Raw genomic sequence first — 24417 nt, 5'->3', positions numbered from 1 at the left:
CCTGCACTGCTCTCTGAGGCCACCCCCGCCCCACCCACCAGCCGCACTGGTACAGGGGACGAGGTGGAGGGGCCAGCCGAGGCGGGAGCTGCGCTGGGGACAGGCTGGGCTGTGAGTCACTTTATGGCGCCCTATTCCCACTTTCGGCCCCAATTCGGGCTGGTGGTGCTGGGGGCAGCAGGAAGGGGCGGCGGTGGGAGGGGCCGGCGCTTCCTGTGGGGAGGGCGGGGGGGGGGGGGCAGGACAGGCCGCGGAGGCCCAGATGCTGCCAGCCTGGGGTGCTGGGTGCTGACCTGGGGTGCGGGCGCTTGCCAGCCCTGGGGGGCCCGCCTGGCACCTCCGCCTGTGACCTTGGCACCTGTTCACAATGGAGAAGGCTCTTATCAGGAGCCCCTCCCTTCTTCTCATTAAATTCTTACAGAACAATAGCCTGCATCGCCTGTGGAATTCGTGTTTACGAAGCAGGCCCTGCAACCCCCGCCCTCCACCCCCCCCCCTCCACCCCCGCCACGGAGGTTTCACTGCCGCGGCCTCATGGGGAGCCTGTCCCACGGGACCCCACGCTGCCTGGGCCCCTCCCCGTGTCCTCACCACCATCTTCTCCTCTCCCTCCATGCGGGTGCTGCAGAGATGGGCTGGGAACTCTCCGGCCACCAGCTGGACCCCAAATCACTGTTCCCCAGACCCACAGTGAGCCCTTGGTCCAGCCCTCCCCGAGGCCGCTCCCCGTCCCCTGACCACCAGCCCAGCCCCCATGTGCCACTCACGCCTGCCCTCCCTGCAGCCCCAGGACCCTCTCCCCACTGGGCAGGGGCAGCAGCAGCTCCAGACCTCCTGGATATGGCTCTCCGGCCTTGGGGTCCTACCCGGTGGGGTCTCAGCACAGGGCGCCTCCTCCTAGAAGCCTCCTGGGCTGTACACCTGCAGACACCACCCAGCCCTGCCCCAGCCATCTGCCTTGCCTCAGGACCTCTTGTCCACCAGGGTGCACGGCCGGGGGCCTGGGATGCAGGAAACCCTCTCCTATGGCCCCGGGTCCCTCCACCACCCCTCAGGCAGAGGCCACACCGCCTGCTCCGGGCTTTCCCCTCCCTTGTTGTGAACAGCTTCAGAGTGGAGATCTTCTGAGCACCCCTTGGGCCCCTGGCTTCCAGGGTCAGCTCCTGGCCACCGCCCTCCCCCTACTCCCCTGAGATGGTTTTGAGGCAGCCCAGACATGATATCATGCCATCCATAAATCACCTGCACTTCTGGACGGAGTGTGCACTTTGGAAGAATGTGATCCAGTAACCCTTGTCACCAAATGGTTCGTGATGAATAGAGAGCAAAGTCTGTCCGGGCTTGGGGGATGACCCGGGCGTGTGCGGGAAGCATGAGTCTCCAGGGAGCGAGCGCAGGGCGCAGGAAAGCTCCAGTTCTCTCCGGGTTCATCCTGGCAGCTCCTGGGGGAACACAGAGTGGGGCGGGGGTTGTGAGGGCTAGAAAGGTGCATGAGGCCAGAGGCTGACGCTAGTGGGCATGGAGGGTCAGGTGGGGTGGGCTGTCACCAGCATCTCATCCATATGTAATGCATCCCAAACATTTGTGATGCAGGGAGAGGTGTGCATCTGTGAGAAGGACTTTTTAGAGGTGAGGTATGCAGTTAGTGTCTGGGTGTCACAGAGCTGAATGAATGAGTGAATGTGTGACACAGAGCTGAATGAATGAGTGAATGTGTGAGTGAATGAGTGAGTGCATGAGCAAGTGACTGAGTGAATGAGTGAGTATATGAGGAAATGAGTGACTGAGTGAGTGAATGTATGAGTGAGCAAGTAAGTGAATGAATGAGTAAATGAATGAGTGAATGAACAAGTGAGTGAGTGAATGAATGAATGAGTGACTGACTGAATGAATGAGTAAATGAGGGAGTGAAGGAATGTGTAAGTGAATGAGCAGATGAGTGAATGAGCAGGTGAGTGCATGAATGAGTGAGTGAGTGAATGAATGAGTGACTGAGTGAGTGAATGTATGAATGAGCAAGTGAGTGAATGAACGAATGAGTGAACGAGCGAGTGAGCAAGAGAGGGAGCTGTTGCAGAGGTGCCCGCAGAGCCCTCAGTGCTGCCTACGGGCCTGGGCAGCGTGAGGGAGCATGGGGGCTGGCGGGGGCATGTGGGGGTCTGTGGGGGTGGGAGCCTGTGGGGGCAGGGGCCGTGGGGGGTGGGGGCAGGGGGGCGCTGCCCAGTGAGGCTTCCTGAGAGGCATGGCTTCACTCAGTCTTCTGTGGACTCAGATTCTGAGAAATAGCATCACTAAAAAGCGTTTGGTTTTTCCCTACTTGTGGTGGGCTCTGCTGGGTGCTCAGACGACCCCAGGGGGCCTTAGGTCCCCGGCCATCACGCACAGCCCTCGGCTCTGTGCTCACGCTCACACTCATGCTCACACTCATGCGCGGTGTCTTGTCAACACCCGACATCAGAGAGGGTCGGGGTGGCCGGGCACGGAAAGCAGGTTGGGGGGTGACCACCCCAGAGACTGGCCCGTCCCCAGACCACTGCCCACCTGGACCTGTGGCTCACGGACTTGGCGGGGCCAGGGGCTGCTCTCAGCTCTGCCTGGCTCTAGCATGTGGTGTGAAATTCCCTCATCAGTAGGGAGGAATGATTAACTGCTAGAAACTATTAATGAGAACTAATGTCACATCACCTTAAAAAAGAAAGTCACGGCAACACCCGTGGCAAAAGGACTCGGCCACTCCCCCCGCGGCACTCCCCAGAGGGCGGGGGTCCTGCCCAGCCTGTTCCAGGAACTGCCTGGTGGCCAAGTTTGTCCTGAGATGAAGGCCAAGGTCAGGGTGAGCCGGGAAGGTGCCCGCACGGGCGCAGGTTCGGGTTCTACCGCCAGAGGCCTGTGCACGGGTCAGCACCGCCTCCACGCCTCGCCTTGTTTAATTTTATGGGCTTTAAATTATGCAGACAGGGTTGACGGAGCAGGTGGCACCTTGAAGCTGCGAGGGCCCAGCAGACACTGGGTTTCTGGAATGCAGAGCCTGGCACATCCTGCTCCCCGGAGTGAGCAAACAGCAGCCGGCGTCTGGCAGCCATCCCTGGGGAGGGCGACTGGCACAGCCTGTCCAGGGACACATGGGGAAGCGTCCTGTCTCTCCTTCAGAGTGCCCCCAAGGGCGTGTCCTTGCCTCACTGGAGTGGCCAGTCCAGGACCCCCAGGGCCATGGCAGTGACGGACCCTCTCTGAAAGGGGGGCCCAGCGTCACGGTTTCGCTCAGCAGCCGTCCGTGTCCCACTGCTCTGCAGTGTCCCTTAGCGCAGATGCCGGTTCCCATAGAAAATTCGAACCCAACCCCAGACTATTACTGTCTTCCCTTCGCCCACTCTCACATCAGGCTGTACGAATCATCTTCCTGAAAGTCTGATGGCTAAAACGGTCAGCGTGCAAATTCAATAGGGGACGTTTCATGGATAAGGAAGGGTATGATTTCGGCACACTTACTGCATTATTCACAAGCGTGCTGAGTCCTGGGGTTGAAGGACCCTTGACCGGTCCTCTCCATCTGAGCAGGTCCTGAGGGACGGCCACCTCCAGTGAGGCCTCCCTGGACACTCGCTCTTACAGAAACTGAGCACAGGATTTTAGAGCTGGAAGGAGCCTTATCAATTATAACCCAACTCCGTGTTCTGTATGTAGAGGAGCTGGAGCAAAGGTTTAATTTGTTTAATTTGTACATTTAGGTTGTGGCAAAGAGGATGCTCAGCAGGTCCCTTTTTCTTTCAACCAGTCATGGTGTGGAATTGAAGGACCGATATAAATGCACGTGGACACACATACATGAACACACATATGTGGACATACACATACATGGATACACATTTGACATGTGGACACACACACATTGATACACTCTCATATGTCAGTAGGCAAAAACATGGAAATAATCATTAACAAAAACCCAACAAAGAACATAAAATGGAATCAAAGGAAAATATTCAATCAGAAAGAGAACAGAAAAAGAGAAAGAGAACAAAGAACAGATAGGACAACTAGAAAGCAAATTAAAAAATGGTAGATTTAAACTTAACCATATCATAATCCATTAAATACAAATGTTCTAAACACCTCAATCAAAAGGAAAAGTTTGTCAGATTGGAAAAAAGCAAGACCCAACTATATGCCACCCAAAGGAAACCCAATTTGAGTATAAAAACATAAAAAGACTAAAAGTAAAAGGATGGAAAAAATACACTATGCTAACCCTAATCAAAAGAAAGCTGGAGTGGCTATACTTATATCAGAAATATTTGAAAACAACCTGTTTTCATTTGTAAAAGCTGACAGAATGTGATATACCAGAAGTGGAATGGCTTCTAAAAGGAGATTTTATTAAGTTGCAAGTTTACAGTTCTAAGGCCATGAAAATGTGCACATTAAGACAAGGCTATAAAAATGTCCAAAGTAAACATCCAAGGAAAGATATTTTGACTCAAGAAGGCTGATGACATTCAGGGTTTCTCTCTCAGCTGGGAGGACGCATGGCGATAACTGCTCACTTTCTCTCCAGGCCTCTTCAATATCTTCCCGGGCGTGTTTTCTTTATGCGTCTCCGAAGCTCTCTGGCTGTGTTGGCTCTGGCGGCTCTAAAGCTTTTTCCAAAATGGTTCTCTGTTACAGGGCTTCAATAAGCAACCCCACCTTGAATGGGTGGAGACACATCTCCACGGAAACCATCTAATCAAAAGTTACCACTCACAATTGGGTGGGTCACATCTCATGGAAATGATCAGAAAGACCCACCCAGCAATACTGAATGAGGATTAAAGGACATGGCTTTTCTAGGGTACATAATAGCTTCGAACTGGCACACAATCCAATAAACATCAACAGTTGAGTGGAAAAACAGATTGTGGCATATCCATATAATGACATAGTACTCAACTATAAAAAGGAATGAATATTGATTCATAGAACAACATGAATTAACCAAAAAATAATTATGCTATGTGAAGTAAGCCAGATCAAAGAAGTGAACATTGTATAATTACATTTCTATAAAAGTTATAGAAAATGCCAGCTAATCACTACTGACAAAAATTGGATTTATAGTTGTCTGGAGATGAGATGGGGGCATAGATAGGGAGGGTAAAGGAGAGGAGTCACGAAGGGGCACAAGGAAGCTTTGGGGATGATAAAGCTGCTCACGGCCTTGTTTGGATGGTTTCACGAGTGCACGCACTGTGCACTCACTTCTTAAAAATTACCAGGTTGACCCTTTCTGTGCCATTCATTGTATGTCAATTGTACCTCGATAAACTGTCAAATGAAAAGGGCGTGAGTGAGAGCTACTGTGTTACCTGTGTGGAAGGCTGTCTAGATCAGCTGCCAACCCGCTGGGTGGCCCTCTCTGGGGCGGAGCACAGGCCCCGTTCCTGCTCTAGTGCTAGGCCCAGGCACTGAGAACAGCCCCTGTGGGGAGCGGAGACCGGGTCCACGTCTGAGCAGGACAACGCTTGCGAGGCCAGGACGCTCCCCTCCGCGGGCGGGGCAGGAGCTCAGCTGTGGGGAGAATAACTCCATGGAGAGGGAAAGGATTCTGCTTGCGGGAGCGAAGCCAGGGGACATGTGTCTTTGTTGGCTGGGACCACTTGGCAAATCTTAGCAAAGTGCTTGTTCTACAGGCTGGATACTGACCACACACTTTCAAAGGAAATGTTAGAATTTAGGGAACATGAGCAGAATCGACAACTCAGTTCTCCTCTTTCTAGCCATTTCCTTAGGGGTTGGGAGACACACATGTGAGGCATAAAGCCTGTGATGGGCCCCCTGGCAGCCGAATCTGCTCTTGCCAAGCTCTCCAGTCACTATTATGGCAATGGGAGTCACCGCGCCGTCACCTGCCATGACCACGCGGCCCCTCGCTGGTGTAGGTGCACAATCCCCCACTTTCCGCAGCGGTGGCGCAGCAGACAAGGCAAGCCGGGCACAGCGTGAGGCAACTGTGAACGGAGAGCAGGCAGGGCACAGGCCTGGCGCCGCTGCTGACCAGGGCGCTGCCCCCTCGCCCTCACCTGGACGGGCGCTGCTTCCTCACACAGCTGCCCCGCTGAGCCCTTGCGGAGCTGTGAGCAGGGGCAGGGATATAGCTGTGGCGGCCCCCAGCCCTCCACGGACTAACCCCCACTCCCCAGCGGGGCCTTGGGATCCCCCCAGGAGAGGTTCACCTGGCCATGCCCCTGGGGGCAGCCTGTGCCCCAGGACTGGAAGTTGGGTGAGGGGGGCCAGGACCCTTGACCTCGGGGCTGGACCCCACAGGTGGGGGCCTCGAGAGCTCCCCAGCAGCCTCTGCATCCCAGGAACCCAGGGTGGGGCCGCGCGGGCACAGGGCTGGCGCCTTCTCCCCTTCTGTCCTGTGCACCCACGGGTCATGGCAAACAGAGACTCCAGCCGAGGCTGCGCCTAGAGAGAGAACCCTCAGGTCGGGCGGGGAGCGTCCTGCCTCTCCAAGAGGGCGGAACCACCAGGAAGGGAGGCCAAGGCGGACCCTGGACCCCACCTGGGTCTGTCTAAACGGGCCGCATAGACGAGGTGGGGGCCGGGCCTGGGGGCCAGGACAGCGTGGCCAGTCCCCAGCCCTGCAGCGTCCCTCTGGGGCCATGGCCTTCTCACTGGGCTTAGGGGCCAGTCTCACAGGTCTTGATGCGTGAGCCGGACAGTGTAGAAAGCGCTAGAAGGCAGCCAGGCAGCCTCCTCCCACTCACTGCACGGCTGACAGGGGGACGTGGACCTCTCAGGCCAGAAGCGAGAACTGCTGGCTGGCTGGCAGCAGCTTGGGTGTTGGGGTTTTGGGATTTCGGGGTGATGGTGCTGTGCCGGCCGACCCCCACCCTAGCACGGAGCCCGGAAGCGTCTCTCCTCTGTGACCAGACTGAAGAGTGAGCTGGGGACTCGGAGCTTTGGAGACGAACGTTCCCTGCGGGGAGAGTTCCTTCCGTGTTCCCGGGGATTCCCTCGGGATGAGTGGCCCCAAGACGGTGAAGACTTCAGCTCAGGGTTCAGACCCACAGGGCCCTCCACGCCTGCAGGGACCCCAAGTCCCACCTGCCCCATGGGGCAGGGGCGGCCAACGGCTTGGCCCCCCACTGGGGCTCCCAGGCCCATAGGGACGTGGGTCTGGGGGCTCCACTGGGCACCCCCTGCCTCCCAGCTCTGGGTGACTGTGCCTGTGCCATCCGCCACACCAGCTTCCTCCTGCTGAGGAGGGGGTGGCAGCACCCACGCCTCCCCACGCCCCCACCCCAACACCCTCCCACCACCCCCACGCCCCCAGCCCTCTCACACCCCCATGCCCCATGACCCCACCCCATGCCCCCACCCCAACACCCTCCCACCCCTCCCCCATGCCCTCCAGCCCTCCAACACCCCCATGCCCCCACCCCAATATCCTCCCACTCTCCATGCCCCTCTCCCATGCCCCACCCACATACCCTCCCCCAGGGTCGCAGGCCTCTGGGTGCAGCAATCTGATACTCTGCTGGACTCTGATCTCCTTTGCTTACTTCCGACTAAGGAAAAAATCCTTATGAGAATAAAACAATGGAGCACGTACGCTTCCAAGATAAACCAAAGCAGTTTTCTTTCTGGGATTAGGAAAGCAAGGTCCTTCCTGTACTGTGGAGCTGAAAGAACACAAAGTAAGGAGCTGTAAAAAGAAGCAACGGCTGCTGGGGTGGTGGGGTGGGGCAGGCCTGCCCCCTGCTGGACAGCCTCGGCCGGGCAGCAGCTGTGCTCAGGGAAGGGCCAGGAACAGCAGGCTAGAGGGCACAGGCTGAGAGTCTCCCAGAGAGAATAACAGGTGGGGTCTCTCTGGTCAGCCTCACTTCTTCCCTCAACCCCCACACTGCAGGGGCCACCCACGCTGCATGGACCACCCATGCTGCAGAAACTATGAGTCACCTTTTGCTTTTTTTACTTTTTATTGAGGTACTACCATATTTACTCTAAAGAGCACAAAAATTTTCTACTGTGATAATATAAATAAGCACAAAGTTTTCTATTTTAACTCCTTTCATGTGTGTGTTCAGAGGTGTTAATTACATTTGTAGTGTTGTGCTCTATCACTTCCATCCATTTTTGATCACCCCAAACAGAAACTTTATACCGTCAAGTATTAACCCCCATTCCTGCCTCCTGCAGCCCACTGGTCACTGCGTCTATGAATTTGCTTACCCTCGATGCCTTGCAGGCATGAGCTCTCGCAGCACGTGTCCTCTCTGCTGGCTTAGCTCACTCAACCTGTCCTCTGGGTCCGTGCTGTGGCGCCCCAGCGCTTCCTTCTTATCCTACTGAGTGGACACCACTATGTGTACGCATTCACTGTTTCCCCATCATCTGCCGATGGGCACTGGGCTGTTTCCACCTCTGGGCAGCGGGGCAGTGGACACTGGAAGCCCCTGGGGAGTCCCTGCTTTCAGAACACATTGCTGGGAGAGGTCTTGCCAGGTCACAGGGCGACTGTGACCATGAGACCCCACTCTGCACAGCAGCTGAGCTGTTTTGCATTGCGCCAGGTACAGGGTCCCCTTCTCTGCAGCCACCGAGACCCCTGTTCTGTCTCACTGAGGTCAGACAAACACCCAGACCCCAAGCCGAGGGACAAACAGACCCTGCAGGCTGTGGAGGTGCCCTCTCACCTGGTCACCCGCGACTCGGGCCTAGGCTGTGGCAGACGGGCCGCCCTGGTGTCCTTCGGTCCCAATTCATTCTTTTCCGCCACACACAGCCCCGCAACGTCCGCAAGGCCCCAGGCGTGGGCTGCTGCGGTGAAGCTGCGCTCAGGCACTTGCAGGTGCTTTCGGGGGAGGGGCAAGATGAGACAGCCAGTTGCACCCCACGTGGAAGTAGGCACAAGGACAGCCTGTCCGGACCCTGCTGCGGTCACCGCTGCGAGCGCCCTGGGTTCCTACTATCCTTCTCCTCTCCCTGCACTGGGAGACGGCTGCCTGCTTTCCAGAAGCAAGTGCCTTCGGGAAACGGGTCTAGAATAAAGTGGGCTCTTGTTGGACCAGGTGGGCAAGGATGCACTGGACTTTGTGGGGGGCGGCAGAACCTGGTGGGGGCCCAGGGGAGGAGGCAGTGGGAGAACGGGGTCGGGTGGGGTTTGCTGCAGGAAGGACGGCAGCTCAACAGCCTCCAAGGAAGGTGAGGCCTCCTGGTGGCCTCACAAAGGTGAAAGGACAAAGGTGAAAGGGAAAGGAGAGCAAGGGGTGGAAAGGGGGTCCACTGTGGGGGGAGGGGACTGGACATTGGTCTTGTTTTTTCACCAGTAAAATGGAGGCCTCTCTGGAGCCCCTTCCCGCAGGCCAGGCTAGCTGCGTCCCCTCAGCATCAATGACGAGTTCTGCAGGAAAATGACCCTTCTGCTCTCAGTGCTCTGGCATCTGAGGACAACGGGACAATTCACTCAGAGAGCGCCACAGGCGAGTCTGGGGGCAGTGGGCACAGGCCGACGGAGGCCAGCGTGGGCAGATCAGCTCTGCGCCCCAGCTTGCCTTCGCTGTGCCCCGCCCCATGCGGGCCCACGGACGTTGGTCTTCCCACAGCATGTGCCCACCCTGGGTCTCTTTTTTTTTGGTAATTCTTGCAATATTTCAAACTTTCTCATCATTACGTCTTTCATGGTGATCTATGTTCTGTGTTCTTTGACGTCGTGATTTTGGGGTCGCCATGAACTATGTCCTGAGACATAGTTACTCAATCGATGTTTTGTCCTGAGCTCCACTGACCGCCCACTTCCACAGCTCTCTCCCTCCCCTCAGGCCTCCCTAGTGGCTGGGACAGAATATTGAAATTAGGCCAGTTAATAACCTTACAAGGGCCTCTAAGTGCTCAAGTGAAAGGAGGAGTCAGTGTCTCTCACTTTCAATCTAAGCTAGAAATGATTAAGCTCGGTGAGGAAGGCCCACCAGAAGCCAAGAGGGGCTGAAGGCTGGGCCTCCTGTGCCAAACGGAGAGCCAAGCTGTGGGTGCAAAGGAAAAGTTCCTGGAGGAAACTAAAATTCTACTCCAGTGAACACATGAATGATAAGAAAGCAAAAGAGCCTTAGTGCCGATATGGAAAGAGTTTCAGTGGTCTGGATGGAAGATCAAACCCGCTGCAACACTCCCTTAAGTCAAGCCTAGTCCAGAGCAAGGCCCTAAGTCTCTTCAGTTCTTGAAGGCTGAGAGGTGAGGAAGCTGCAGGAGATACATGTGAAGCTAGCAGAGGTTGGTTCACGAGGTTTAAGGAAAGAAGCTGTTTCTGACATCAAAGTGCCAGGCACAGCAGCCAGCGCTGATGTAGAGGCTGCAGCAGGTAATCCAGAAGATTGAGCTAAGATAATGGGTGAAAGTGGCGACACTAAACAACAGATTTGTAATGTAGATGAAATGGCTTCATACTGGAAAAAAATACCATCTAGGGCTTTCATAGCTAGAGAGGAGAAGTCACTGCCTGGCTTGAAAGCTTCAAAGGGCAGGCTGACTCTCTTGCTAGGGGCTAATGCAGGTGGTGACTGTAAGGAGAAGGCAAGGCTCATTTAGTATTCCAAAAATCCTAGGGCCCTAAAGAACAACGCTAGATCTACTCTGCTGTGTTTTGTAAAAGAAACAACAAAGGCTGGACAACAGCACATCTGTTTACAGCATGGTTTACTGGATATTTTAAACCTACTGTTGAGACATACTGCTCAGAAAAAAAGGCTCCTGGCAAAATATTGCTTCCATTGACAATGCAGCTGGTTCCCAAGAGTGCCGATGGAGATATACAGCGAGACTCGTGTTGTTTTCATGCCCGCTGACACAACATCCACTCTTCAGCCTGTGGATCAAGGAGTCATTTTGACTTTCAAGTCTTATTATTTACATTTTGTAAGCTGTAGGCAGGCCTCTGATGGACCTGGGCACAGTAAATTGAAGGCTTTCTGGAAAGGCTGTTGTTAAGAACATTCATGGCAGTCAAAGTATCAACATTCACAGGAATTCCGAAGAAGTTGGTTCCAACCATCAGTCTCCCCGTCTGCTCTGTGGACACGCCACATGTGCACAGAGAACTCTGTGTGCCCGCAGAGATCTGGAGCCAGACGTGGAGCCTCAAGGTGTGACTGAATTACTGCAATCTAACAATAAAATTTGGATAAGGAGTTGTTTCTAATGGATAAGTAGAGAATGTGGTTTCTTGAGACAGAATCTATTCCTAAAAAGATGCTCTGAACATTGCTGAAATGACAATGAAAAGAGATTTAGAATATTACATAAACTTGGTTGATTAAGCAGTGGCAGGGTATGAGGGGATTGACTCCAATTTTGAAAAACTTTCTACTGTGGGTAAAATGTTATCAAGCTGCATAACATGCTATCCAAAAATCTTTTGTGAAAGGAAGAGTCAATCGCTGCCGCCAACTCCAATGCTGTCTTAGTATAGGGAATTGCCACGACCACCCCAGCCTTCAGTTCCCCCCGCCTGGTGGGTCACGGCTACCAGCACCAAGGCAAGAGCTTCATCAGCAAAGAGACCATGAATTACTGGAGGTTCAGATGATGGTTAACAGTTCCTAGTATTTTAAATTAAGGTATGTACATTGTTTTTTAGTCATAATGCCATTGCACACTAAATAGACTGAGTATCATGAAAACATAACTTTTATATGCACTAGGAAACCAAAAAAATAATCATGAGGCTCACTTTATTGTGATTTTGCTTCATTGCAGTAGCCTGGAACCCAGCACACATTATTTCCAAGATGTGCCTGAATTTTCTCAACAGCTCTGTGCTGACTGACCAAGGAATCTTTTCCAAAGGGAAGGACGTGGTGTGATAGGCGGGGTCCTTTCTGTCCCTGCTACGATTAGCGGGGGCGTGGTCCAAGCCCTTGCTGCGTGCACACCCAGACTCTGGGGCAGAGTGGGGCCAGGGTGCCTTAAGTGTCAACAGAACCCCACCTGCAAGTGAGGGCATCACTAAGGACTTGGGCATTATTTTACACGCTTTTTAAATGACCCACTATATAAGCATTAACTGATAAAATGCATACCAATGCATCGCCAAAACAATAGCTGAATAAGAACCATGAGGCAGTCAGGAGGTAAGAACAGGTTGCTATTAAACCCATAGCTGAAAAATTCAATAAATGAAATAACAAACTTGAAGAATAGGTTTAAAAGTTAATTATTATTATATTTTAAAATCTTCTCTTCAAGGAAACACACCATAAAAGTGAAGAAAAACAAGCTATTGACTAGAATAAGGTATTTGCAACTCATAAAAGTGACAAAAGATCAGCACGCAGAATAAAAGAACTTCTACAAATTAACATGAAAAAGACAATCAATCCAAACTTTTTTTCTTGTTTGAAGAATCTGATTTTGGTATTTGCCTGTTCCTGACCCAATGTAACACTGTATTAATAAGTGACTCTATAATAAGCCCTGCTGTCTGGCACGCTGAGTCTTCCCAGCCTTGCTTTGACATCATCATCCTGCTATTCCTGAGACTTTACTCTCCCTGGTGAAATTGAGGACCAGCCTGTTGAGCTCTATTAAAAATAACTTTTGGAGTGGGCCGCATGGCTCAGCAGGCAGAACTCTTGCCTGCCATGCCGGAGACCTGGATTCGATTCCCGATGCCTGCCCTCACAAAAAAAAAAACAACAAAACTTGGCATTCTGATTGAAATTGTATTAAATTTATAAATTATTTTTGGAATTTATCTTCAAAGCAACCACAAAGGGTTTATAGCTGACTTTTAAGCAGAATTAGAGAAACCAGAAGGAAATTGAATGCCCTCTTTAAAATGGTGAAATTAAAAGTACTCTGCTAATCTGGAATTTTAACCTCAGTGAAAATATCCTTCAAAAAATGACAGCAAAATAAAGACGTTTTCAGACAATAAAATCAGACCTGCACTAAGAAACAGAGCAAAGGGAATTCTTCAAGCTGAAGAAAATGATCCCAGATGGAAGTCCAGAACTGTAGGAGAAAATGAAGAAAATCAGACATGGAAATATGGAGAGCAGGGGAGCAAGTTACGTGATACCATGAGGAAGAGCTAAACAGAACAATTTTTAAGTTCTTACATTTGAATTCATAAAGTGTTTATTAGGCAAATATCATAAATTTGCTTTGAATTACTCTAATACACAAACTCACAAAAAGTCTCGTCACAGACGTGACAAGATGGAGAAACTGCCTAAGGCCACTGAGGGGGTCACGACAGTACTGTCTCTCTGCTTCTGAGTATAATAGAAAATTCACATAATAAGTGGTTGAAAATTATGTAATGAAGCGCCGTTTCAACACCAAAGCCCTGGAGAGAACGTGGAGTTCCACGAAGTCTCCTGAAGAGCTCAGGGTTCAGCCACTTAAGAATGTAGGCCGCCACTGTCCACTGGAGTTAAAGACCACATAGCTCCATTTCACTCTTACTACACCTCCAAGAAAGACTGTAACCTGTATACACGAAGAGAGACAAAAAATGTCACAGCGGCCTTGTCTGTTACAGCCCCAGATTGGAAAGAACTCCCATGTCCACCAAGAGACGATGGAATAAACAGTGACTGGCTCAGGCCGTGGACTTCACGCAGCTGTGAGAAAGGAGGGCCTCTATCCACAGTCACATGGTAAATGGATGCTTCCAGCAAACAGCACTGAACCAAACGGAAAAACGGAAGAGGACAGGTATGGCACATCATTGAAGAAGGTTTCAAAAATCCCAACAGCATTTATTTTAAATATATGAAATATCCCATCCTACAATTAATATGGAATTTCTAGGGACTCAGAATAGCCAAAACAATCTTGAAAAAAATATTCCCCTTGCCTGGAGGAATATTCCCAATTTCAAAACTGGCTTCCAAGCTAGAGTAAGTCAGACTGTGGCACTGGCATAAGGAGAGGCATGTGGGCCAATGGAGCAGAGTTGGAGGCCTAGAAATAACCTCTCATATCCATAGTTAATAATTGATTTTTGGACACCAAGGTCATTCAGTGGAGTCTCTTCAACAAAAGGCCCTGGGAAGACTGGATTCCACAGGAAAAAGAAAGAAGTTGGACTCTTATCTAACGCAATACACAAAACTAACTCAAGCTAACTGAGCTATCCATTTTTGGTGGTTCTAAGTGTATTGTTAATTTTCTTTAAAAAAAAATTAACCCAAAGGAGTTCAAACATCTAAATTTAGGAGCTAAAGCTATTAAAAAAACAAACACACAGAAGAAAAATAGGGGAAAATCTTTATGATTGTGGATTTAGTGCTATGAGCAAAGGGCAACAAAAGAAAAAATAAATTGAACTTTCTTAAAAATAAAAGTATTTGTGCATCAAGGGATGCTATCAAAAGAGTAAAAAGGTAATGCACAGAATGGAAAAAATATTTGCAAATCTTTGTAATATGTCTGATAAGGTTAAAAATCTAGAGTAAATAGAGAACTATAATTCAATGACAAAAAGACAAACAACCTGATTTTAAAAATGGGCATAGACTTGAACAGACATTTCTCCAAAAAAAGATATACCAATGGCCAATGAGCACATGAAAAGTGTTCCACTGCATTAGTCATTAGGGAAATGAAAATGTGAATCACAATGCGACATCACTCATACCCATGAGGTGCCTTTAATTATAAAAAATGGAAACTATCAAGTGTTGGCAAGGACATGGAGAAATGAGGACCCATGAGCATTTCTGATGGGACCGTTGCACGGGGCAGCCACTGCGGAGGACAGTTTGGTGGTTCCTCAAAGAAATAAACGAACCACCATGTGACCCAGCAACTCCTCTCCTCCATATACACCTAGAAGACCTGAAAGCAGGGGCCTGAATGGACCCCACACGGCCGTCCCCCTTACTGTTGGGGCTGGGGGTCCCCCAAGTGTCCATTGAAAGAGGACAGTAATGAGCCGGGCTGCCCCACACGGGCTAATGTTCACTCATAGACAGAAATGAATTTTGCTACAATGCATCATGCTACAACAGGAAGGAACTGAGGAGACACGACAGAGTGAAAAAACCAGATGCACAAAGACAAATATTGTGAGATTCCACTGTATGAAATTTCTAGAAAAGGTAAAGTGTGGAGGTAGAAAGCAGGTCAGCGGCCACCAGTGGCTAAGGAGGGGGTGGGGATTCTGGTTGAAAGGGTGCAGAGTTTCCATGTGCAATGATGAAAAATTTTGGAAATAGATTAATGATTGCACAACACCGTGGATGTACTAAAGCCACTGAACTGTACACCTTAAAGTAGTTAACAAGGCAAATTTTGTATTGCATATATATTACCAGAAAAAAAGCATTTAGAATGTACAAACCAGTACTACATATTGCTTATGGTGTATGCACCATGAAATAAATAAACCGAAATGATAAATGCCATCTTTCCACACAGCCGTGACCTTGTGGGGAGAGGGGCAGCTGTGAGCATTATGGGCTGTGCTGCCCAGTGGCTGGCATGGGGTCAACTGATGTTTGTCCTTTTGTTTTCTTTCCACCATTTATTATCTTTTCAATACAAGCCAATGCAGGCAAGAGGAATCTGCCTCTGCGTGTGTGCATCTCCGTGTGTCCACGAACCTGCCGGCCTTTTCTCCGTCTGTCCGCTGGCCTCACCTGCCTGGCCACCAGCCCCCTGGCAGGGATGGCGCCAGTAACTCCCCCACATCGCTCGGCTGTGCGGTCCCCTAGCCTGCCCCTCGCCGCGGGGCACAAGTCCCTGGAATTTTGAATCCATCGTTCCCCTCCTTTAAAATATCACACCACATGCTTTGTAGGATTAAATATTTTAGTCATATGTTGTTTAGTTTTACTTGCTTTTCAGCTTTACATAAAAAAAAAGTAACCACTTAGACACATTGCTTTTACACTCATCATTTCACTTCTGAGTTTCATGCATCCTGTTGCGTGGAACTGCAGTTCATTCACTTTGCTGGTGTGTGAAATATTCCGTGCCTGAATGAAACACTATGTATCTCTTCTGCTAAGGGCATTTGGGTTGCTTCCAGCCTTCCTGCCTCACTTCCTGTACATCTCCAGGCCTTTGTGTGGCAGGAAAAATGGCTTCAAAAGACGACACAGCATTCCTCTCTCAGAAGACTTTCTAAATGGATGAACTCTTATTTCTGTATGGACACCCAGTCGTTTCAGCACCACGCGTTTGAAAAAGCGACCTCACCCACTGCTCTGCAAGCACCTGTGTCACAAATCTAGTCTGTGTGCACATGTGGGTCTGCAGCTGCTCCCCCATCCGCGCCCTGCTCCACGCGTTTTCCCAGCTGCTCCTACATCCTCCCTCTGCTCTATGCATTTTCCCAGCTGCTCCCCCATCTTCGCTCTGCTCCATGCATTTACCCAGCTGCTCCCATGCTCTGCTCTGCTCCATGCATTTTTCCAGCTTCTCACACATTCCTCTCTGCTCCACACATTTTCCCAGCTGCTCCCACACCCCTCTCTGGTCCATGAGTATTCCCCAGCTGCTCCCACATCCCTCTCTTCTCCACGTGTTTTCCCAGCTGCTCCCCTATGCTGTGTTCCATACATTTTTCCCAGCTGTTCCCACATTCCCCTCTGCTCCACGCATTTTCCCAGCTGCTCCCTCGTGCTGCTCTGCTCCACGCATTTACCTTGTGCTGCGTGTGTCATGCCTGTGCTTTTACATCTCGGTATCCAGTAGGGAACATTCCTAACCTCTTCTTTAGAAATGTTCCAGGCTCTTCGGGGACAAATGAACTTCCATGTAAATTTTGGAATCACTTTGTCAACTACCGCAAAAACCCTGTTGGGATTGACTGCAACGCATTGCATCTCTAGATGAACAAATGTTTACGGCATTGAGTCTTCCTATTCATAACATGCTCTGTCTCTACCTCTCACCACGGAGGGGCCTAAGACCCACTCTCCCAGCCTGCATGGGTCCTCCAGGAGGCAGACAAGGACGTTTACGTGGCACCCTGGAAAGAGGCCCAAGTGGAATAAGCACGCGTCCGACATCGCAGGCTTTGCTTCCGCTGCCCACCATCCCCGGCGGCTGCGCCCATGGCTCATATGCCGGCACCGCCTCGGAGTCTGCCGCAGAGGAGAGTGACCGCTCCAGGAGAGACAAGGGCTGCGGGAGCCTCCCGGGCTGCTGCTGGGGACCTCAGACACTGGCACTCAGGACCAGCAGTGGTTCCCCAGGGGATGCTGGCGCGGGTGGGATTTTGTCTGTGAGAGTCCATATCAGCAATATGTGTTGTCTGAGACCCCTGCTCGTGGAAGGTTCAGCCCCTGAAATTCTGAAGCCCTTGCCTCCCCTGGGCTGTCACCCAAGGTCAAGATCAGAGCGCCGTCTATAGCGCGATGCCTTGTCCTCAGGGCTGGTGGACCTTCCCAAGGGCGCAGGGACCAGGCTCTTGGCTCCATCGCCCTGTAGCTAGGGGGACCGGTGTCCCTCCAGACCCAGGCAGATGTGCTCCCTGCTCTGAGGCCTGGTGGCAGCGTTCTTCCTGAGCAATGCCCGGGTACCTGAGAGCCCTGGGGGGGGGGGGGGGCAGCGCTTGTGCTTCCTGGGCCCGGGGCAGACGGCTGGGCCTCAGCCACCCTGGGGCAGACGGCCGGGCCTCAGCCACCCTGGGGCAGATGGCCGGGCCTCAGCCACACTGGGGCAGACCCACCCTTCCCAAGCACATGGGTGGGTCCGTTCTCCTGGCCCAAGCTTTCTTCCATCTAGACCTCAGCGTCCACAGTGCTGCCTTTGAAGTCACTTTTCCTTCAGTCTGTCCCTTTCAGTCCCGGCCAGCAGTGGTTCTGCTCACACAGGTCTCAAAAACATTGTTGAGTGGGATGCAGCACCCAGCAGTCAACACCAGGAGATAGCAGGGCCTTCCACAGACCAGCCCTGGATAGCTCCTCTCCAGTCCTGGCCTGCACTGAGACGGCTGGCTGTTCCCATGTTCGGTTAAACCTCATGCAGGGTGCTATTCTTGGGGACTTGCTCAGCTGGAGAGCAGAGTTCTCCAAACCATCAATTTCTGATTTCTCTGTACCCAGGAGTTCAGTTCTTGGTTTATCCCTTTCCTCTCATATTTACTATAAGCTGCCAGGGGAAACTAGGTTGCATTTTCCACATTTAGTTTGGAAATCTCCTCAGCTAAATATTCAAGCTTGTCATTTTTAAATTCTGCCTTCTATCCAAACTCTGGACTGAATTTTGCCAAGTTCCCTGCTGCTTTAAAGCAGGGGCCACCTTTCTTCCTGTTTCCAATGATACCTTCACCATTTCTGTCCAACGCCTCATTGGAAGGAAACTGAGCACCCACGTTTCTGCAGCAGTCTCTCCAGAGCAACATGGGCCTCTTCCACCAGCATCTCAGACTCTTCCAGAATCTTCCCCTTACCCACTTATACATTTGTTCCACCATTTTTGGCATTTGCATTCTCAGTACCCCACTCCAAAATCTGTCTGAGTCTTCTTGGCTGCCGGAAACAATACACCAGGAATGGGTTGGCTTTTACAATTGGGACCCATTAAATGATAAGCCACCAGGCCATGATTTCTCCCCAGAGGTGGCCTCCCCGTCCCATGGCAGAGCACACGCAGGGACCTGCAGCTCTTTCTCTTCTCTTCTGGGTTTTGTTCCTCTCAGCTTCTGTGGCTTTCTTTATATTCATCCCATTTATAAAGGACTCCATCAAAAAGATTAAATTCCACCCTGAATGAAGTGAATTGCATCTTAGGAACATATTCACCAGAAGATCCTACTAACAATGGGTCCACACCCACAGGAATGGATTAACTTAAGAATACACTTTTCTGGGTCCATAAGCCCTCCAAACCATCAAGGTGGTTTTGGGATACGGGATCCCCTGGCGCTTAGAAAGCTGATAGGCCCCTTAGACTGTCCGTATGTTGGGTAACACCCCCGTGCGCTCTGGGCCATCCCAAATCAAACATGCTTCCCTCCTGAAGAGTCACAGTAGGTGGAAAATAAAGGCTGTAAGCACTTCAGATCAGATTCTGCAGTAAACTTGTGAAAAGGCTTTCGGTATTCAGTGCTGACTTCAGAACAGCAGGGAAGGGCTGGGCGCAAATGCTCTGCTCACCCCTGGGGAGATGGCTTGCCCCAGGCATTGCTGCCCCGCCTCAGAGCCTGCAGTGACTCGTCCCGACTGGCCTCTGGGCCCGTCCAGCACCTCTGGCCCCTGGTGACTGTCCAGGGAGTTTTCCACGGAGACCCGGGCTGCATCCCAGGGCTGACAGGAATGGTCATCCTGCTTGCTTCACGGGGCTGAATGTTTCCAACAACACAGCCCTTTCCCGCTCAGGTCTCACCTGCTCCTCGCAGCCTTGCTACCGATGTGCTCGGTTTAGGAAAGCCACAGGGAAATGGCCCAAGGTGGGCCCACAGGCCTCAGCCTCGGGGTCCCTGCCCCTGCTCCGTCTGCCCAGCAGCTCTAGGCCCCATGCTCTTCACGATCCGCCCGTAGCAGGTGCGGCCGCCAGCGGAGCTGGGAAAGGCCGGCAGGGTTAGGGTTAGCTCTCTGGGCTCGGATGTGACTCAGGGAATGCCCTGTCTCCATCTGAACGTGCCCATCTGCCGGGTGATCGGGTCTGTGGTTTAATTTGATGCTACAGTCCCAAGAATGAGTCACCCCAAGAGACGAGTTATTTGTTTTATCAGCTTTACCAGGAGGGTCCGCGATGTATGAGGAGTAAATTCATAAATTCAGAATTTGCTAATTTGAAATTTGTGAAAATATGGGGCAGCTGACATTAATCTTTTCACACTCAGCATAAAAAGCTAAATGAAGATTCTGAGAGTAGCAGGGGTCGGGGGGGGGCAGTGGACCCAAGCAAGGGACACCCCTCCCTGGTCATTCATGCAGGATCAGTGGGGAGGCAGGGCAGCGGGAGTGGGGACAGGTGGTGGGGGTGGGGACTGGGGGGTGTCCACCGTAAAGGTTCCTTCTCCCTCCCCAGTGAAGATGGAGCCCTGCCTCAGGGTCAGAGACCATGCGATGGGCAGCGCCCCTGGGGTCGCCCTACCCCGGCCTGGCACAGCCTGTGGTTCCAGCAGGTGGGGCCGCCAAGGCCATTTGGCTTCATCTCTATTAATAACCTTCTGAAAGACCCTATTTCCAGGTGAGGTCACACTCACCGGAGCAAGGGCTTTGGGGGACACGATCAACCCAAGCATAGCTGTGCCTGGGTGCCACGAGTGTGGAGGGACACGGCTGATGGCACAAACCCACTCTTTCGGAGAGCGCCTGGGGCCAGGACACTGGGGAAACGTGGTACTCTTCAGAGGTGGACTGCCCAGTACTCTGCGGTTATTTGCTGAATTTGAGGGCATCACTAGAGGCTGAGCAATTCCTAAAAGGCAGGCAGACGTCACCCTTAACCTTGTACATCTGGGACACAAAATCCCCTCTGAGAAGGGGGTGGGCATTACACACACAGCCAGGTTCTTGCTGAAGACACTTGCTCACCTGGGAAGGGGCACAGAGCATGGTGGTGGCAAAGGTGAAAGAGGGGGACTCCTACCAATGGAATCTCCAGGGTGGGGGACATGGACTTCCCAGGCCCCGTCACAATCCTAGGAGGTTACACCCCACCCCACCCCAGCGGTTAGGAACCAGAGGCAGACTAAGTGGAACCAAAGCTGCAACCCAGCACTGTCTTAGCTAATCTTTAACTTCATCAAAAAAGGGAGAACCATCTTTAGGAGGAAAATAAGATAAACCTTATTCTCTATAATTTTTCATAAAAATTATCCAGAATACAATAAACACTAGGAGACATACGAAGAAGCAGGAAGAGTGACTGATTAGAGAAAAAATAGCTGCTAGACACAGGAGCACATACAATCTGGGCATTGGAATTAGCAGGCAAGGAATTAATAATAACCATTACCAATATGTTAAAGCAAAAAGAGGAAAATTGGACAAAATTGATGAAAAGATGAAGAATTCCAAGAAAGAATTGGAATCTATAAAAGGACATTAAAAGGGCATTCTATAATGGAAAGAGTGAAATATTTTGAAAGGAAGGGCTTGAAAGACGGGTCCTTAAAGCAAGCTGGACACAGTTGAAGACGGTGATAGAGAATCCAAAGGCAGCTCAGGGAAAACCTCAAACCTAAACCTGGAGAAGATGAACAAAACATATTGAGCATCAGATATGAAAAATAGTCAGGCAATCTAAAATGCCCATAAGTGGCACCCCAAAGGAGAGGAGAGGAAACCGGGCAGGAGCAATATTTGCAGAAATAAAGACCAGGAATTTCCCCAAACTGAGGGAGGACATCAAGCACACATTCAAGAAAGCCTGTGAAAGTGAAAAACAAGCAAAAGAAATGCATGAAAACATCTACCCGCCTGCTCAGGAGGACAGCCCGGCAGTTCCTTCCAAAGCTGAACACGGCTGTGAGGCCCAGAGTTGTATTCCTGGGCACTTTCCAAAGTGCATGCTTGCCACGCAAAAATTTGCACCCGAGTGTTTGTGGCAGTTTTATTCATAATTGCCTCAGGTTGTAAGCAGCCAAGGTGTCCCTGAATATGGGGAAACTGTGGTGCACCAGACAATGGAACACGCTCAGCACTGCCATCAAGTGTGCACAGAAAGGCTTTCCCCGAATGCCATAGCAACGCTGCTCCTGGCAGCCCGGATGTTCACGAGCTGCTGAGTGCAGGGACGGATCGTGGCCCATACAATGGAAGCATGAGCAGGGGAGGGACGCAGTTTTGATTCATGTGACAACATGGATGAGCATTGAAGACATTGGGCTGAGTGAAGTAAGCCAGAAGCAAAAGGACCAGCACTGCAGGTGCTCCCTGATACAAGCTCCTAGGAAAAAGCAAATTCACCAAGTGAGAGATGCACCAGCTGCCAGGGCTGGTGGGCGGGGTAGGGGATGAGGAGTTAATTCCTATGTGGGCAGAGCTTCTGCTTGGGGCAACGGAGATGGTCGATGGTGATGATAACACAGCATTTGAGTGTAGTAACACCTCGGGATTGCATACCTGAATGTGGCTAAAGGGAGAAAATTTAGGTGATATATATGTTGCTAAACAAAAGTCAAAAAAAAAAAAAAAAGAAAGAACTGCAGTAATAGGCCTGAGCTCCCTGTGCCTGGGCTGGGCACGCCCACCTGAAGTGGCTCATCAGAGCCCTGCTCCCCACAGGCCCCACCCAAGGGGGATCGAGGGTCAGAACATGTGTTCCTGGGGTGGTTCCAGCGCAAACCATCATGCCATCCAGGGACGAGAGGACGCTTCGAAAGCCACTGGTAACCGCGTGATTCTGACTGTAAGACGTTGTAGGAAAGGGCTAGGGTTACAGAACATTATTTTCCAGCTTCCACTGGTCCTGTAACAATGTCAATTCACATTTTATTGCTAATCCCATCAGGATAATGCATATGCTTTCCTTTGGTTATTATCATTTTTCTTTTTTTTTCGGGGGGTGCATGGTCAGGAAATTGAACCCGGGTCTCCCACATGGAACATGGAAGGCGAACATTCTACCACTGAACCACCCATGTGCCCTAATATATATATATATTTTTTGACCACGTGTCTTTTTTTTTTATTAATTAAAAAAAATTAACTAACATAACATTTAGAAATCATTCCATTCTATATATGCAATCAGTAATTCTTAATATCATCACATAGATGTATGATCATCCTTTCTTAGTACATTTGCATCGATTTAGAAAAAGAAATAGCAAGAGAACAGAAAAAGAAATAAAATGATAATATAGAGAAAAAAATAAAAATAAAAAATATATATAAAAAAACAGAACAAACAAAAAAACTATAGCTCAGATGCAGCTTCATTCAGTGTTTTAACATAATTACATTGCAATTAGGTAGTACTGTGCTGTCCATTTTTGAGTTTTTGTATCTAGTCCTGTTGCACAGTCTGTATCCCTTCAGCTCCAATTACCCATTATCTTACCCTGTTTCTAACTCCTGATGGTCTCTGTTACCAAAGACATATTCCAAGTTTATTCTCGAATGTCCATTCACATCAGTGGGACCATACAGTATTTGTCCTTTAGTTTTTGGCTAGACTCACTCAGCATAATGTTCTCTAGGTCCATCCATGTTATTACATGCTTCATAAGTTTATTCTGTCTTAAAGCTGCATAATTACCATCGTATGTATATACCACAGTTTGTTTAGCCACAAATGTCTGTTGATGGACATTTTGGCTGTTTCCATCTGTTTGCAATTGTAAATAATGCTGCTATAAACATTGGTGTGCAAATGTCCATTTGTGTCTTTGCCCTTAAGTCCTTTGAGTAGATACCTAGCAATGGTATTGCTGGGTCGTATGGCAATTCTATATTCAGTTTTTTGAGGAACCGCCAAACTGTCTTCCACAGTGGTTGCACCATTTGACATTCCCACCAACAGTGGGTAAGTGTGCCTCTTTCTCCACATCCTCTCCAGCACTTGTCATTTTCTGTTTTGTTGATAATGGCCATTCTGGTGGGTGTGAGATGATATCTCATTGTGGTTTTGATTTGCATTTCTCTAATGGCCAGGGACATTGAGCATCTCTTCATGTGCCTTTTGGCCATTTGTATTTCCTCTTCTGAGAGGTGTCTATTCAAGTCTTTTTCCCATTTTGTAATTGGGTTGGCTGTCTTTTTGTTGTTGAGTTGAACAATCTCTTTATAAATTCTGGATACTAGACCTTTATCTGATATGTCGTTTCCAAATATTGTCTCCCATTGTGCAGGCTGTTTTTCTACTTTCTTGATGAAGTTCTTTGATGCACAAAAGTGTTTAAGTTTGAGGAGCTCCCATTTATTTATTTATTTCTTCAGTGCTCTTGCTTTAGGTTTAAGGTCCCTAAAACTGCCTCCAATTGTAAGATTCATAAGATATCTCCCTACATTTTCCTCTAACTGTTTTATGGTCTTAGACCTATTGTTTAGATCTTTGATCCATTTTGAGTTAACTTTTGTATAGGGTGTGAGATACCCACCCTATACAAAATCCATTCTTTTGCATATGGATATCCAGTTCTCTAGGCACCATTTATTGAAGAGACTGTTCTGTCCCAGGTGAGTTGACTTGACTGCCTTATCAAAGATCAAATGTCCATAGATGAGAGGGTCTATATCTGAGCACTCTATTCGATCCCATTGGTTGATATATCTATCTTTATGCCAATACCATGCTGTTTTGACCACTGTGGCTTCATAATATGCCTTAAAGTTCGGCAGCGTGAGACCTCCAGCTTCGTTTTTTTTCCTCAAGATACTTTTAGCAATTCAGGGCACCCTGCCCTTCCAGATAAATTTGCTTATTGGTTTTTCTGTTTCTTAAAAATAAGTTGTTGGGATTTTGATTGGTATTGCATTGAATCTGTAAATCAATTTAGGTAGGATTGACATCTCAACTATA

This window comes from Tamandua tetradactyla, chromosome 9, assembly GCF_023851605.1.
Source record: "Tamandua tetradactyla isolate mTamTet1 chromosome 9, mTamTet1.pri, whole genome shotgun sequence".
NCBI lineage: Eukaryota > Metazoa > Chordata > Mammalia > Pilosa > Myrmecophagidae > Tamandua > Tamandua tetradactyla.
Note: the sequence above shows the minus strand (reverse complement) of the source record.